Here is a 16,719-nt window from a genome sequence, read left to right as displayed (position 1 = left end):
ATTGAAGTCTGGAGCTGGCATGTCAGTTAACTGCTAGTAGTCTGTTGTTATTTATGTATTATTGTCATTTTGTTTATTTTCTTTGGTTACATCTTCTGACATCAGACTCGGACTTCTCTTGAACTGAATTTTAATGTGCGTATTGTTATGTGTTTACTTTTCTACATTGGCTAGGGGTATAGGGGGAGGGTTGAGATCTCATAAACATCTTTAACCCCGCCGCATTTTTGCGCCTGTCTCAAGTCAGGAGCCTCTAGCCTTTGTTAGTCTTGTATTATTCTTAATTTTAGTTTCTTGTGTACAATTTGGAGTTTAGTATGGCGTTCATTATCACTGAACTAGTATTTATATTTGTTTAGGGGCCAGCTGAAGGACGCCTCCGGGTGCGGGAATTTCTCGCTGCTTTGAAGACCTGTTGGTGACCTTCTGCTGTTTTCTGTTCTATGGTCGGGTTGTTGTCTCTTTGACACATTCCCCATTTCCATTCTCAATTTTACCTAATGATACACTTTATCGCCGAAACGTTCATATATGTTGTCCAGGAGAAAATTTAAAGCTTCACTCGTTTTATGCTGGCAAGCGATTTAAATTTTGAGGTTTGGTCAATAACCAACTATGAAAAAGTAAATCAAGATATAGACTGTGAGCAAGAAGTCATATCAGTTTACTTTTTATTCTTTTATTTTTTTAACCAAGGCTTACGTTCATAAAAATTAAATAGCAAAAATTCCCAACTACAAGGAAAATTCAAAACGGAAAGTCCCTTAACAAATGGCAAATTAAAAGCTTATACACATCAAGCGAATGGAAAACAAATGTCATATTCCTGAATTGGTACAGGCATTTCCTTATGTAATAGTGGATTAAACCTGGTTTTATACCTAGCCACACCTCTCACCCAAAACGCTACATTTTGGTTAACATTTGCCAGAAATTATGAAGAGCCAAAGATTCAAAGGGCAATAATTAATGTGGATTAGAGAATGGAAACGGGGAATGTGTCACAGAAAATACAACCCGATCAAAGAGCAGAAAACAGCCCAAGGCCAATAATGTGTCTTCAACGCACCGCAAAAATTCGCACCGAAGGCGGGCTTCAGCTAGACCCTAAACAATAATGTATACACTACCAAGAATTGTATCACACTTTTATGGTACATTTCTACCCTCTTGTAAAACTGTACTGAACGGCTACATGATAAAACTGTAATGATGTACTTTTGTTTAAATAAGTACTGCTGAAATTTATACTTATATTTGTACAGTGACTTTTTTGTTATATTTAGTACATATTTGTTCAGTATTGTATCAGTACGGTTTTTTTCAGTAATGGGACAGTACTATTTTTAACAGAACTGCAACTGTACTGATTTTTTCAGTACTGTTTCAGTACTGATATTTTCAGTACTGATTTTTGCAGTACTGTAACGGTACTGATATTTTCAGTACTGTAACACTACTGATTTTTTGCAGTACTGTAACAGTAATGCTTTTTGCAGTACTGTAACAGTACTACTTTTTAGTAGTGTGTTTCGTGGAATGATTTATTTCCCTACCGAACCGTAAACTTACCATTCAGTGCTCACCTCATTTTGGTCAATATTTAACTTCTGTTTAAGTAAATGTTGCAATCTGTCTTTTCAATGTCTTTTTTTTCTCTCGATACTTTGATAAAGTAGGTGTGGCTTGTATTTTGATTTGAATGCATTAAGGTAGCACTACAGTCTTACAATAATTTTTGGACGATATTTTTTTTATCATATAATTTTGAAGTAAGTATTACTCTGCACAGTTTGTAAAAATCCCAAAGTCATTATCATATCACAACAGGGAGTAAATTGATAATGAACTTATGTAAATAAAAGCACATGTAATTAATCTAAATATATAGGCATTTGGGAGGGGCTAATATGTCAATCATCTGTTGATGATGTACCAGTGTCCAGCTGGTAATCCCTGACCACAAGATGAATATCTCATTGCATTGCAACAAAACTAATTTATAAAACATGGAAGTTTAGAACAGAGAAAAAGAAAAAGATATGAATAGGAAAAAATTTAAAGGGAAAAAAATCTACTAAAATGAAAAAAAAAGTATGGAAAAGAGTGTGAATGTATCTTTGAAAGCCTCTGACTGCCTGTATAAATTTCTCGTCTTTGTTCTTCTACATTTAAAAATAATTTTAGGCATTTTAACTAATTTTAAGTTTATGTGAAATTTTTTAATTCCACGAAACTCATAAATCATGTTGGACAGTCTATTTTCAAGAAGGGGATTGTCTTGATCTTTTTATGGACTTGTCTTTTAATGCACAATTTTAATATTTAAGCTAATTTCAGTCATGATGGTCATATTATATTTCTTTTTAAAATTCAAATGAAAATTATTCTTTATAGTGAGAATAATGATGTTAAATATTAATTATGATGCAGCTGGCCAATCCTGTTATTCTCTTATCTTAGACTGTCTGGACAGAGGCGGAGCTTTGTCTTTATTTAATTACTACAACACAGATGTTGGTCAAATCTGTGACGTCATACTCCCGCCAAATGCCAAGTTAGTGTTATACAGTGCACACAAAATGTAAATTTTACAGCATTAGAGCATCAAAGACACAATGTGTGTGGTTCTATTGATAAAGTAATGGTGTTAGAACACTACTGGGGTGTTCCCGGTGGAATTTTTGTATTTATGTGGCATTTATAGGGGTTCTTTAGAGGAAATTCAGTTTAAAGGTCATTTCTCAGAACAATTTTTCATGAGAATTGTAAGGAAAAAATGAAAATAGAAACTTTATGGGTACCCCTATTGGCTTGACTTTGATATATGTGATTGAAGGGAGTATATTCTACAATACCGTGTCCCAGTTTTTGGATAATTTGTTTCTAAATGAATTTATAGGTCTTCAAAGATGAAAGGTGAAATGAGGTTTGGCATCCAGCAGTAAAAATAATATATCTTATTACTGGAGGCATATATCAAAAATCTGAGACACGGTTTTGTAGATTGTGAATGGTTGATTAAAGGGATGAAAACAAATTTTTACTACCATTTGACCTGAATGTGCCATTTTCATCCAAGTTGGAAGACCACTTTTTTGGCAATTAATGAGCTATATTTTGAGATTAATCATTCCAAAAATAAATTTATCTATAGATTAAGAAAGAGTTATATTTCAGCTTTAAAATGAGTTAAATATTTTAAAAATCCATTGAGTAGTTTTGGAGAAATTAATCTTTAAAGACTGTTGGTTGGAGTCAGAAAATTCTGACTGTAGTGCTACCACTGGGTCTTCAACGCATTGAACAATTCCTCAACCTGAGGCTGGCTTCAGTTGGCCCCTAAACCATAATGTATACTACTACAGCTAAATGGACGCCACACTAAACTCAGAAACATACAAATGAACCAAAAATTTTAAAACACACAAGATTAACAAAGTATAAAGGTTCCTGACTTGGGAGAGGTGAAAAACTATGGCGGGGTTAAATATGTCGTGTGAGATCTCTACCCTCCCCCTATAGCTCTAGCTAATGTGCAATAAACAAACACACATTAATACCATGTATGTTTAATTGCTTGTGTATATACATTTCATAATATACATTTTTTATGTTTGTAAGCATTTAATTTCAAATTTTGTGAGTATCGTCTTTTGTATGTCTTTGTATGGATCAAAAATTTGGATTTTACACCAAAAACACTATCATTATAGTCGCGAAAACTAAAATATAGTTATTATTGTGATTTGAAAAAAATATATAAACTTAGACTACATATAGTAGTCGTTAAAAACTATTATATGCTCATCTGTTAATGTTCTTGAAATAAGTCATATAGACTTAATACCTCTTTCAAGCAGTTTAACAATAAACAAACTCATCCGACATGCTAAACTTTGAGTGAAGTTCGTTGGACTGACAAATAAAGTTTGTAAGCATCACACCCATATCACAAAAGTTTGTGAATAAGTATTGCATTGAAAACGTATAAATATTGAAAGCAGTTTCAGAACTTTATATAATCCCTTATGACCTTTGTGGTGAATAAAATAATTAAAAAACACTTATTCATTTATTTTTTATTTTATTTCGTTGTTCATTGTGACAACGGTCATCCTTCCCTGTAGAGCCTCATACATGGGTTGATCCTTTGTTTCAATAAATTGAAATAAATCTCTAACTTTAACCCAGAAGGTTCCCCTTTCAACCCCTCTTATGTATACAATTTTCTGAAAGAAAAATAAAACACTAAATAAAAATAGGTCAATTCAACTGTTTACTGTTTGCTACTTTCATTGCTAAATACTTAAAATTCAATATGCAAGGGACATTTCACACCATTGCTACATCAATTTGTTTACTAATTTCTAGTTTTACACAAGGAACATTTTATCCAAGAAAATTGATAACTCAAACTGAAAGAGATGAAAATTTTATGGAACACCTTGTTCTTGCATTTGGAGACTGTTTAAAGAGGAACATTATGTTCACGTGTGGATTTTGTCGGTTTTTGTTTATCATATTTGTTTTCCATCTATGTAATTTACATGAAATATGTCTTTGATATCTGCTCTAATTGTTTATCATTCTGTAATATCGATGCCCTTTATAGGTTACTAGCATTATACGACATGGGTTCTTGGTTGTGCTTTATAGCGAAAATTAAGTTGTCTGGTTTACAATGATGCAACATCTTTGTTAGGAGGCCTTCGTATATATTTGAAATATCAATGTGTTACGTTGAATGTGGCATTCTACCACTAATTTAATATCAGGATGATTGTGACGCGGCAGATATGCATATGGAGAGTTGTCCCATTGGCACTCAAACCACATCTTCTTATATCTATATAATCGGCTATTACAAAAATATATCAGATTGCTATCAAAATGCAGTTTCTAATCTGCAAATATATTTAAAAAATTTTCCGATCAGTTTTCGATCTAGCAATTCAAAATATTTATATGTATACACCCTAACCATCAGCAGAACAATTTTCTTTCTGTAACTGATTGTGTTCGAATCAGTTGGATGGATTGAATCCTGGAAGTTTTGAAACAGTTTTCTGGTTAAAGGCTCCCTCCCTAAATCCATATTTTGTTTAAGATACAATTGACATTATGGCAATTTAATGGTATGGACAAATTGGCAGCGGTTCTGATTTTATTTATTGCAGACAGAATGATTTTACATTGTTAAACATTTTAATGGTTCTTTGAATTTGCAAAGGTGTGTGCAAATCTTAAAAACTGTATATTCATCGTGACTTTGAACATGTTTTCAATCATAAGCCGATATATACAAACGAATATTTACTTCTTTTTCATTGTGGCATTCATAACCTCTTTGTTTTTTTTATAACTAATTTACCATTTTTAAGGGCTTGTATCCGGTTTCAAGAGCCGTTTTAAATTTGAACCTAGTTATAAGCTCCAGCTCTGTGACTTTAAAATGTATAACGTCAATAGAAAACACTCCTTTTTTGCTAGTGTGTGTGTATCGATTTCGTGTTATGAATTAATGCAAGTTTTACACCATTTCAATTTATATGGCATTACCGTTTACATCATCCTACTGACATGATATGATGTCCAGCAGTCGTTATAAATCTGCAGGCATAATATATTTACCATAATCAAGTTTAGTTTACAGACTGCATTGCAATATCTGTTTTTGAGGACATTGTATATTATCCCCGGCTTAGTATATTTCTAGGATTTTGATTGGTTAACGCACGTCGTTACAAAATCCATAGCCCCTGTGTGTTGCTTACCCATATACCCGGACGTTGCTACCCATTACAACGGGGAACATCACGCGCGTTTTCCTTAGTTCCATGGTTGTTCCTTATGAAATATCGAATTCTGTAGATTATCCATGATGTTTGTAATTAAATATTTAATCAACTAACGATTTTATCTTATGTCGATATTTTGGACACATTTTAGTAACTGCATTACTTAGCTGCCACATTGTCAATGAATTGGACTACTGACCTAACTATGCAAATGACCCACGTTGACGTCACATCGTCTATGATTTAACTCTCACAAAATTGAGCGCCAAATTCGACCCATTCCCGTTTCTCTGTCTCTGGATTGAAAACGTCTTATATTTAACTACCTGTAGGGTTCTACCAAAGGTAGTACCCTACACCCCGTTAAAAATAGGTCAAATTCCAAAATTTCAATAAAAGATTTTCACAAAATGAAAAAAACGTTGCTTTCACGTTACATTTTGTGGTTGAATTTCTCTAAAAATCGCAAGATTTGGACTAAGACCGGGGATAAATTTAGGGTGTACTTGGATACTTCAGGGTGTTAAAATATCCATATCTACGGATATGAATGTAGATAACTTATAAGATTACCATGAGGACATTGCATGGGATTACTATGAGGAAATTGTACAAAACAACACATATGAATTATTCTTACATTTCTGTACATGTTAGGTCTATATTCCATAGAAAATTTCCTTTTCATGAATTGTTTTGCCATTCTTATTTCGTAAGGCGTAGCTGACCTGTTCATCTCTATAACCACGATCTGCTTTAGTTCATCCTTCAAACATATAATGACATTTTGCAAAATGACTTTTTTTTTAAACTGCTCTAAACATTTAGCAGGATCTGCGTACCCTTCCGGAGCACCTGAGATCACCCCCAGTTTTTGGTGGGGTTCGTGTTGCTTAGTCTTTGGTTTTCTATGTTGTGTCATCTGTACTATTATTTGTCTTTTTGTCTTTTTATTTTTGGCCATGACGTTGTCAGTTTTTTTCGGTCTATGAGTTTGACTTTCCCTCTAGTATCTTTCGTCCCTCTTTTAGCACGAATAAAGGCAACAGTAGTATACCGCTGTTCGAAACTGATAAATTGATAGAGATAAAAACAAATCCGGGTTACAAACTAAAACTGAGGGAAACACATCAAATATAAGAGGAGAACAACGACACAACAAAAACACAACATTAAAATGTAACACACACAGAAACGAACTATAATATAACAATGGCTATTTTCCTGACTTGGTACAGGACATTTTAAGAAAAAAATGGTGAGTTGAACCTGGTTTTGTGGCATCCCAAACCTCCCGCTTTTATGGCAACGTCAAACACAACACCAAAACGACAACATCACATGACAGGACCACAATGCAAATAAATGGGACAACATATAGGACAAAGAAACACACGAATAATAGCTAACAAAAGGTACTAGGCTTAAAATTCAATACGCCAGACGTGTGTCTCGTCCACACAAGACCAACCAGTGACGCTCAGATGAAAAAAGTTTGAAAGCCAAAACAAGTACAAAGGTGAAGAGCACCGAGGACCAAAACTTCCAACAAGTTGCGCCTAACATGGCCAGGGTTTTCTGCCTGGGACAAGAACATCCTTATTATTTAGAATAATTTATAATTTTGCAAACAGTAAATTTTATAAAATGACTATATAACAGATATACATGATAAAACCGAAGTGGGGACTAACTACAGAATAAAAACGGATACATTACATAAAACAACTTAATCCAACACATAAAAATACACAGCCGAGTTAGCCAACGCCTCAACGCACAAAGTGACGTCACATTTGAAATTCTAAAAAAAACACACAAAGTGACGTCACATTTGAATTTGTAAAAATATTTCCCAAAAATAAGATAGAATTATCATTGATTCAAGATTATATTTGTAATACTGACATTACATTTATTAATAACAATGAAAATTACAATACTTATTAATATCAAATTGTGGTAGTAATAGATAATTAATTGTATTATCTAGCTATGTCGGTGTTTCTTCTGAATCAAACTGTAAACCAAATATATCGTATAAATTTCGTTGAACCAAACTAAAATTTTAATTTTAATTATCTTTACCATAACACACGAATATAACAGAAAAGACGTTAAGACATTTGACAAAATCCGACGAGAATAACAAATATAACATGAATTTGGGATAGAAAAGTACCGTGACACGTCTTATAGCAATGCGGTTTCACACTCAGCAAAACAGTCACAATCGGGAATAAGTCACGTTCGGTAATTAAAAGATCAGACGACGTAATGACAAACCACAATCTAACACGTGGTAAAAATGTCCTTAGTTAGTTTGGACAAAGACACATCGTATGGATTAACCAATTCGTGATGGTGTCCGTAAAATTTACGGAGTGTCATTTTTAATCTGTCCTCCTCATAACTTTGTTGGAGCAGTTTTTGTACATGTTAGGTGTATATTCCATAGAAAATTTCTGTTTAATGGCATGTGCAAAAAAACAGTCAAAATCTATACTGAACTGTATCACAAATAGAAACTAGACATCATTGAGATGGGAGCCATCTCTGTGGGCCCTGCTGTGAATAACGTGTGGTAAAAAATTTGTATCTTTACCATAGGACATGGGGTCATCTAAAACCAAAGTTTTTGACCTTGACCTTTGAACTAGGAAGTTGTACATACATTATGACACAACCTCTGGTGTTGGTTAATATATATGTCAAATATAAAGTATGAATGAAATCAAAACGGTTCTCTAGATATAGAGCGGACACAGTTTGTTACGGACAGACGGACGGACGGACAGACTGCTCACTATTGTGCGACCCGCCATTCGGCAGGGCCCTTATAATCATTTTTGAATTATGATTCTACGTGCAGATTTTTATAAAAAGTGTGATTACCCATCCATTTTCTTGTATAGCTAAATTGTATAAAAAGCTATAACAAAATCAATAATTGTCCTTTAAATCTATCTCATTGTTTAGCGCCATGACTACTGATGGATTAGTAGAACAACAAATAGCGCAAATAAGAATCGCATTATATTTGGTTGCATATACTTACAATGAAAACACCAGAAATATCAAATATGTCGACACCAAATGCTGACTTTGCAACTGTACTCAGTTCAACTCTAATTTTTCCTTCAACCCTGAAATTTTTTTTGGAAGTCTATTTTCTTATTTATTGCATCCACCGCCTTTTGAATTTCTTACATATATGCAAATATGTTTCTACCTGTAACATTAAAAATAAAAATGACACAATAAATGTGTTTTGCTGATAAATCAAATTAGTCAACTGTATGTGAATATTTTTGTCCTGTTTCTAAAGCTTGTACAAGTACAGTATATATTTCCTGACAATGTACCTAAAATGCACATGTAGACGAAACAAGCCGCTGTTAGCACACACAATAAGAAAAAATAATTTTACAAATGAAAAAATAAGATTTGGTTCTTGTACATTGCATACCAGATAAAAATCTATTTGCATACACTTGTCTTGGCGTGTCTGTGATAATTTCTTCATTCTCTGATTGTTCCTGAAAAAGAATATAATGAAATTGACAAAATCACATGTACACCATTCGTAACACGCTCCCCTAAAACTAGAATGGTGATGTAATAGTTAGTCAATATAAAAAGATGAAAAGTTTCGGCCCGTTCAATGTTGCATGAGAACGTGAAGACAATAAATGTAGAATATGTCTATGAGCCACAGATGTCCTCTCTTGTGAATATGCATGAGTCAACTTCCACAAACAGATGCAGGATTCACGTAGTTAAGACTGTATTTTGATTTTAAGCATTGTGTATAAGGCATTGGTTGAGGCAAACTAATGATAGAGAACGGAAACGACATATTTAGCATTTTTTATGTTTATAAATGGGTATAACTCATGAACGTTAAAAGTGACGCCACCCAATGTCCAAATTGATATGTGTTTTGTGGTGATATGCATTGTATATAAGTTTCATAACATTTGGTTGAGGAAAACTAAAGTTAAAGAATGGAAACCAATACTTTGCGGGACATTTTGGACAGACGGGACGGACGGACATGGGTAACACTCAATGCCCCCTCCGCTACGTTGGGGGCATAAAAATGTTCGTTCTAAAACACGAAGGGGATACCAATTAATGATAACACTTTGCATTCTTGACTCAATGAGAGATTAATATGGTATTTCATGTTGGATGGATCCTGTGATGATTGTGCCCAGTATAGAACAATGTATACTTTATTTAGTCAATAGATTTCCTATATGTTGTAACGACACTGTTGTACATACTATGTCCATATTTTCGCCTTGGTTCTCTACCGTTGGTGACATGGATGACATACAGGGGGCATATTCATTAGATTGATCTGCCTATGAAAGAAAGACATGAGTAGCAAGATTTAAAAATCACAGGGAAAAATCATATTCTCTTTGGAAGAACCTAACTGAAGGTGCAAGTAACAAGTGAAATTAATTGATCTTTATTGTCACCAGGGGCGTGTTTTATTTGGTCTCATCTGTACATCTCCAGAATGTCTTCTAGTGAAGAGTCCAAATAAATAAGCCTGGCCCTCTACTGGAGTTATGCAGAATTTTTTTTTTTATGTTGGATGACAAAGTTTACGATGATTTATTAGAAAATTTCTAGTTACGTCAGGTCATTCGGTAGACATGACTCTGTTTTGGCATTGATGTAATCATATTATCAGTGAAAAAACAAAGAAAATTAGTTGGAAGAAATCGCTGCATGTGTTCGTGTCATTTTTTCTTTATGCTTTTCTAACTTGATTAAGCTCAACAAATCCGGCTTAAAGCTCCGACCATTTAATTTTCAGCAATAATCTTAAACTGTACAAGAATTTGTCAATGTTTGTCTGGTATATGATCGAAACTGATATCTTGCCTCAATTTTTCTCAAGTAACAAAGCTAGATTATTGTTGTATATAAAAGATATCGCAGACGGTTCTCACCATCTTTCTTCCCTGGTGGTTCTTGAAGAAAATCTGCTGGTCCTAACTATTAATTCTATTGCCAAATGCCAAAAATGTGCCGTTCCTTGCAAAATTTTGATGATCAAAACCTTCGGACCACCACTTTTCGAGAACCTTAATTGTATATGTATATTATACAAGGTTGTGGCATTTCTCAGACTGCTTCTGACTAAATCCGTTGGTTATGTAATGATTGTCCTCTCTCGTCAGGGAGAACATAATTTATTTGTAAGTTGTAATTGGCTTTGAACAAGCTTTCAGTTATTGGAAATACTCTTATTTCGATGCTTTGTGTTTATTGTCTTAATGTTAGTTGTTAATTTTGTTCTTGTTTCTCGTACCGATCTTTTGAGTTAATCCATTTGCAACTGATTTTTACAGATTGTTCTTATGTTGTACTGTTACATCACTGTCCAAGTTTAGGGAAGGGCTGAGCGCTCACAAAAATATTTAACCTTGTCACACTCTTTATGTGCTTCAGTCTGTCACAAGTCAGGAGCCTAATTGGCAATCATAGCACATCTCCTTCTTTTGATATTATATACATGACTTTTAAACTCGTGTTTTCCTCAACCGTTCGGCATCCATGAAATATTAGTCACTGGACGTTAAAAATAAGCAAAACTATTTGATTTCTTTTTTAAGTGGGGTTGGGGTTGGGGAGATGACATATATGAAGTTTACGATGATTTATTAGAAAATTAAGATACGTCAGTTCTTCGGTAGACATATAAAAAAGAAGATGGTGTATGATTGCAAATGAGACAACTCTCCACAAGAGACAAAAATGACACAGAAACTAACAGCTATAGGTCTACGTACGGCCTACAACAATGAGCAAAGCATAGTCAACTATAAAAGGCCCCAAAATTAACAATGTAAAACAATTCAAACGAGAAAACTAACGGCCTAGTTAATGTACAAAAAATTAAACACATATTAGAACTACATACAAAACTTTCTGTGTCATTTGGTCTCTTGTGTGTGTTGGTTAGCTTTTATTGGTGGATGAAGCTTAAGTGCCTTAAGAAAACAACATACCTTTGTAAGGAAGATGGCAACAAAAACATCTGACTTATGTTAACAAACTGGTTCTGTGGATTTGCCTTACAAATCTTCTTTTTAATTTTAAGAATTAAATCATATATGTAAAAAAAATATTTTAATCATTTTTGTTCAAATTGTATACCTTCATCATAGTTTCCATTTACTTTATAAAACGATAACTGTTTAACAATTATTATTACATTTTTAGGTCACAGCTCTGTAAAAAGAAGCCATGATGGCATTAGTTTAAAATCCAGATGCAGAACAAAAAATGGGGAAAAATTTAGAATAGATGTAATCTATTACTACCATAATGCTCAAGTTAGTATTCATTAAAACAGTTATATATATATGTGTCTTAACTTTTTTCTCAAAAAATTGAAATACTCAGTGTGATTGTTTAGATACAAAATGACAAGACAATTTAGCAGTCAGCATATAATACTATAAATAGAAAACTAAAGACTGAGAAACACAATCCCCACAACAACGAAAATGAAGTGATCTCTGATGCTCCAGAAGGGTAATCAGATACTGCTCCTATTTTGGCAACCATCTTATTGCTCAACATTTGTAATACCGGGTTGCTTGTATGGTTTGGTGGTTTCATTTGATGAAAAGAGCATTAAGTTTTATAGATAAGAAAACTACAAACATTTTTAATTGTTTGGTCTGCACAAGATAGGCAATTTGACATTGCGAGCAATTAAAGCAGATATCTCCTCGTTTGACGTTGCCAGGCTACCTTACTTTGGCTAAGGTTACGGTAGCCATTTTTAAAATTCCAAAGTCAAAGAAAATATCTCTATGTGTCGATTAACATGTCTGTAAAATTTCATTAAGTTTGGAAAATTTTGATTTATTTTTCATTTTGGCCATTTTCATGGCAATGACAGCCATTTTGAAATTTCTATAGTCAGATTGCACATCCACACATACTAATGCTCGGTATAAAGATATTGACAAATATAATGCATACCCATGTTAAAATAAGCATAGAGCATGGCATGAAAGAATTATTTCTTAATCACATATTACTTTTTCCTTGATGAACAGAAAAAATCATGTTTTAGCCAAATAAAATCTTTTGTCGTAGAATAATGTATCCAAAAATGAAGAATCATACAGTTATTAGTACCTAATACAGATTTATGTTTGTAATTTCTTGCAGGTCAAATTTGGTGAAATAACAAGTATTTCTAGTACACTGGTAGGTATTTCAAGAATGCATAAATTGGAAGATAAAGATAGAGTTTTTAAATGTTACAAATTAAGAAAAACATCAGATAAATACTTTATTTCAATTGAAGATGTGCATGGTATTGTTTATGTAGTGCATGATTGCTGTAGTTGTGGCTGTTGTGTCATGATAACACGGAATGAGGGAAAAATTTCCAGGGTTTTAAAACACAATTCAGATCATCCTGTTTTTTTTTAATTAATAAGCTTAAAATGAATTTTACCATAAATTGTGATAATTTTTGTTTCTTTTTCTTAAGTAGTATACCATATTTTTGGTTGATGGAGAGAATGAATTGGAATGTTTATCAATAATAATTATCAAGGATAACCATGTTCTGCTTGTATTTTGATTTTTGGTCGGGTTTGACGAAGTCAAAATCTCGGTCTATAGTATGGACAGATCGACAATTTATATGGAACACTGTTATTTTAATAGACGAAAATAGTTGGGGTTTTTTTGGGGTTTTTTTTTTTTAGCTTTTTTTTTCAGATCTCGAAAAACTTACCATTTATATTTGTTGGATTCAATTTATAACTCAGCCATATAAAGGAAGATAACTCTTATAGCAACGATTTTATAAAGGAATGTTAATGAAATTTTCTTTTTCTCTCTTGCAGCAATAAGAATGAGTTCCTTGACACAATTTTATCATTGTATTTTCTAAAGGCACATAATATCAAAGCTATCTTATTGTTTCAAAATTCTATTGCGTTGATTTCTTTCTGTTCACAATAATGTATTTTTTCCATGAATAAACTATACAAAATTGTGCAATTTGTAGCTTAAATGATAGAACAGTGGTTGATGATTTTTGTCATGAACATCCAAAAATGGATATCAATTCAAAATTGGGTAGCAACAGCCGGGGAAATGGGTTTTCAACAATGTGCCATTAACAATCGAATTCCGAAAAATATACAAAGCTGGGAATAAGGTGTTATAGTCACTGTCTTTTTATAGCCTTATTCAATCAAATATTGATGATGCTACCAATATTAACATATAGTGAATCAATATTGTTTCTATTAGGTTGTTATTAAAAGTATCATTGTGGACTAACTGCACAGTATAGTTTACAGACAAAGTATATAAAATAGTGTTTAAAAACCTTAAAAACAGGTTCGTTTCTAGTTTCACAACTTTTAGATTTGATTTAAAAAAAAATACTTATTTGCATTGCATGTATTTATTATAAATTTTACATGTTTATGCATTTGAACATCTATTTGCATTTAGTTTAGAAATTAGAAGAAAGAATATTTATTATATTATAGTTAAATTTTCATTATGTTAAGAATATAGGAGTGAATTAGATCTTAGTTTCTGCAGAAATTTATATTTGTGACTTGATTTATTGATGGAATGGCATTTACTTGTAATGCTGCTTTACAGCTTTTCTATAAAAGCATGCGAAGCAAAACTTTGAACGACTTGCTTGCTATGTGGAACTTAACCTCGAAATGAAGTTAATGTTTATTGTCCAATCAAGTTCCAGTGTATAGTAAACAGACTAAAACTCCGCCTACCTGTTGTTTGCAAACATCCAAACAAACATAGCAAGCAAGTCGATCAAAGGTTTGCTTGCATGCTTTTATAGAAATTCTCCAAAAAATTATTTTCATATGAATAGTAGTTATTGATTGTGATTAAGGTGTAGCCTTATTGTTACAAGTGAAACAACATTAATCATGCATTCATCTTTGTACCAGCTTGCTTGAAAAAATCATTAAATTAATAGGGTTTTTGAGAAACGTCGATTGCCTAAAATGTGTATTCATTTACAGCAGTTCTAAACATCTTTTATATATGTTTGAAAAACTTCATTTCGGTTTTTTATTAAATGTGATTTATCAACAAACAAATTGTAGATATGATTTCTATATGTTCAGTTGAACAATTGGCGCAATAGTAAATTTTAAGACTTACTTTTTTGCAGACTTGTTATCAGACATTCCTGATACATGAACTTCATGTCTTGCAATAAAGATCAACTTTCATTAAACATGAGTTTCTAATAACATATCTCTTAAATATTTTTATTGTAGTATTAAATCTGTAAAAATACTGATAAAGTAGACAAATTATAGATGTTATGCTCAATTGTTGTTAATTTTTTAATAATATGAAGGAAAGAACATAACAGCATCAATACAAACATTATAATAACCTTACCTACAATCAAAAATAAGGGCTAATGTGTATTATAATACAAATCCCTGCATGCAATGTACCAGGGTACTTCATGCATGCTTGCTTTGGACAAATTACAAGTGAAAAAAATTGCAGCATGATTAATGTATACCAAAAAAAAGGAAATCTGTCAATGGCTGTCATTAGATTTATTTAACCATTAAAAATCCTACAATGGGCATATGAATGGAAATTTATTTATGAGACCTGGCATTATGCTACTTTTTATTGTGAAAATAAACAATATTGACATAAAATATCATTATTAGAATTGGACCCACCGGATTCAAACTGGAAAAGTGGTTGTATTCTAATTATTCCCTCAGCACACATCATAAAGGAGAAAAAACATAAACTCATCAGTCTGAAGGTACCTGTCAAGGTAGGGTGACATGTCTTCTTGCAGATTCTCTCCTTGTGGTGAACTAGCATTTTAAAAATTCAGCTCGGTGCATTATTGGTCTAGTACAAAATAGGGTAAATATTTATATATGAGTATCATGTCCTCGTCCTAATTAGGCGCTTAACTTGCCACTGGATGACAAAACATCCATCCATCCATCTTCCCGAAAGCAATATATCCAGTTGCAATTTTCAAGTCTTGTTAATAATGTTTTGATTTGACCTAAGCAAGACACAGATAATATCACTGGTGTCAACGTGATGATCGTAACTGCAATTACGACCATCCCTATATGGCGGATACAACTTCAGGTAAATTTTTAGGCCGATTTCTCCAACAGCTTATTTTCAGATTTGTATTATGTCAAGAAACATCTTTAAAGCAACCAGAAGAACGAAAATCGAGATACAAAAAACACGATGATGATCGTAACTTCGTGTATGGATGATCGTAACTTGGACTTGTTTTTATAAAAAGATGATCGTAACTCAAAATTTACTATGTGTTTCTTCTTTAAATGAACATCCTATTTAGCAGTACCGATATATTGGTATCACTAAAATAGTAAGATTTAAAAAACTGAACAAAATGAGCGTTAATGAACACCTCAATTTGTCAAAAAGAAATGAAATAAGGGGGAATTAGCCGGCTTATTTGTAAATATTATCAATATATATCATTGAGATGGGAGCCATCTCTGTGGGCCCCGCTGTGAATAATGTGCGTTATAAATTTGTATCTTCAATAGGACATGGGGTTGTCAACTGAAACCAAAGTTTTTTACCTTGAACTTTGACCTAGGAAGTTGTACATAAATTATGACACACACCCTCTGGTGTTTGGTTTATATACATGTCAAGTATAAACTTTGAAATCATAACGGTTCTCAAGATATAGAGCGGACACGATCTTTACCATAGGACAAGGGGTTGTCAACAGGAACCAAAGTTTTTGACCTTGACCTTTGACATAGGAAGTTGTACATACATTATGACACACCCTTTGGTGTTGGTTAATATACATGCCAAGTATAATCTTTGGAAT

General features: G+C 32.8%; 1 long non-coding RNA gene across 2 annotated transcripts; it reads right to left on the bottom strand.

Annotated features, from left to right (window-relative positions):
- Nucleotides 1-6,392: 6,392 nt before the first annotated feature.
- LOC127735911 (uncharacterized) lies at nt 6,393-15,956 on the bottom strand. 2 transcript variants are annotated; one of them, XR_007998654.1, is made up of 4 exons: nt 15,009-15,956; nt 9,271-9,340; nt 8,860-9,033; nt 6,393-6,567 (listed from the first exon to the last, which is right to left on the bottom strand). It is a non-coding gene; the product is annotated as an uncharacterized LOC127735911 (long non-coding RNA). The 2 variants fall into 2 exon arrangements; XR_007998653.1 differs by lacking the exon at nt 15,009-15,956 and adding an exon at nt 10,091-12,196.
- Between the last annotated feature and the right edge of the window lie 763 nt (nt 15,957-16,719).

This window comes from Mytilus californianus, unplaced genomic scaffold, assembly GCF_021869535.1.
Source record: "Mytilus californianus isolate M0D057914Y unplaced genomic scaffold, xbMytCali1.0.p SCAF_3, whole genome shotgun sequence".
NCBI classification, from domain to species: Eukaryota; Metazoa; Mollusca; class Bivalvia; order Mytilida; family Mytilidae; genus Mytilus; species Mytilus californianus.
Note: the sequence above shows the minus strand (reverse complement) of the source record. Positions and strands in the feature narration are given on the sequence as shown.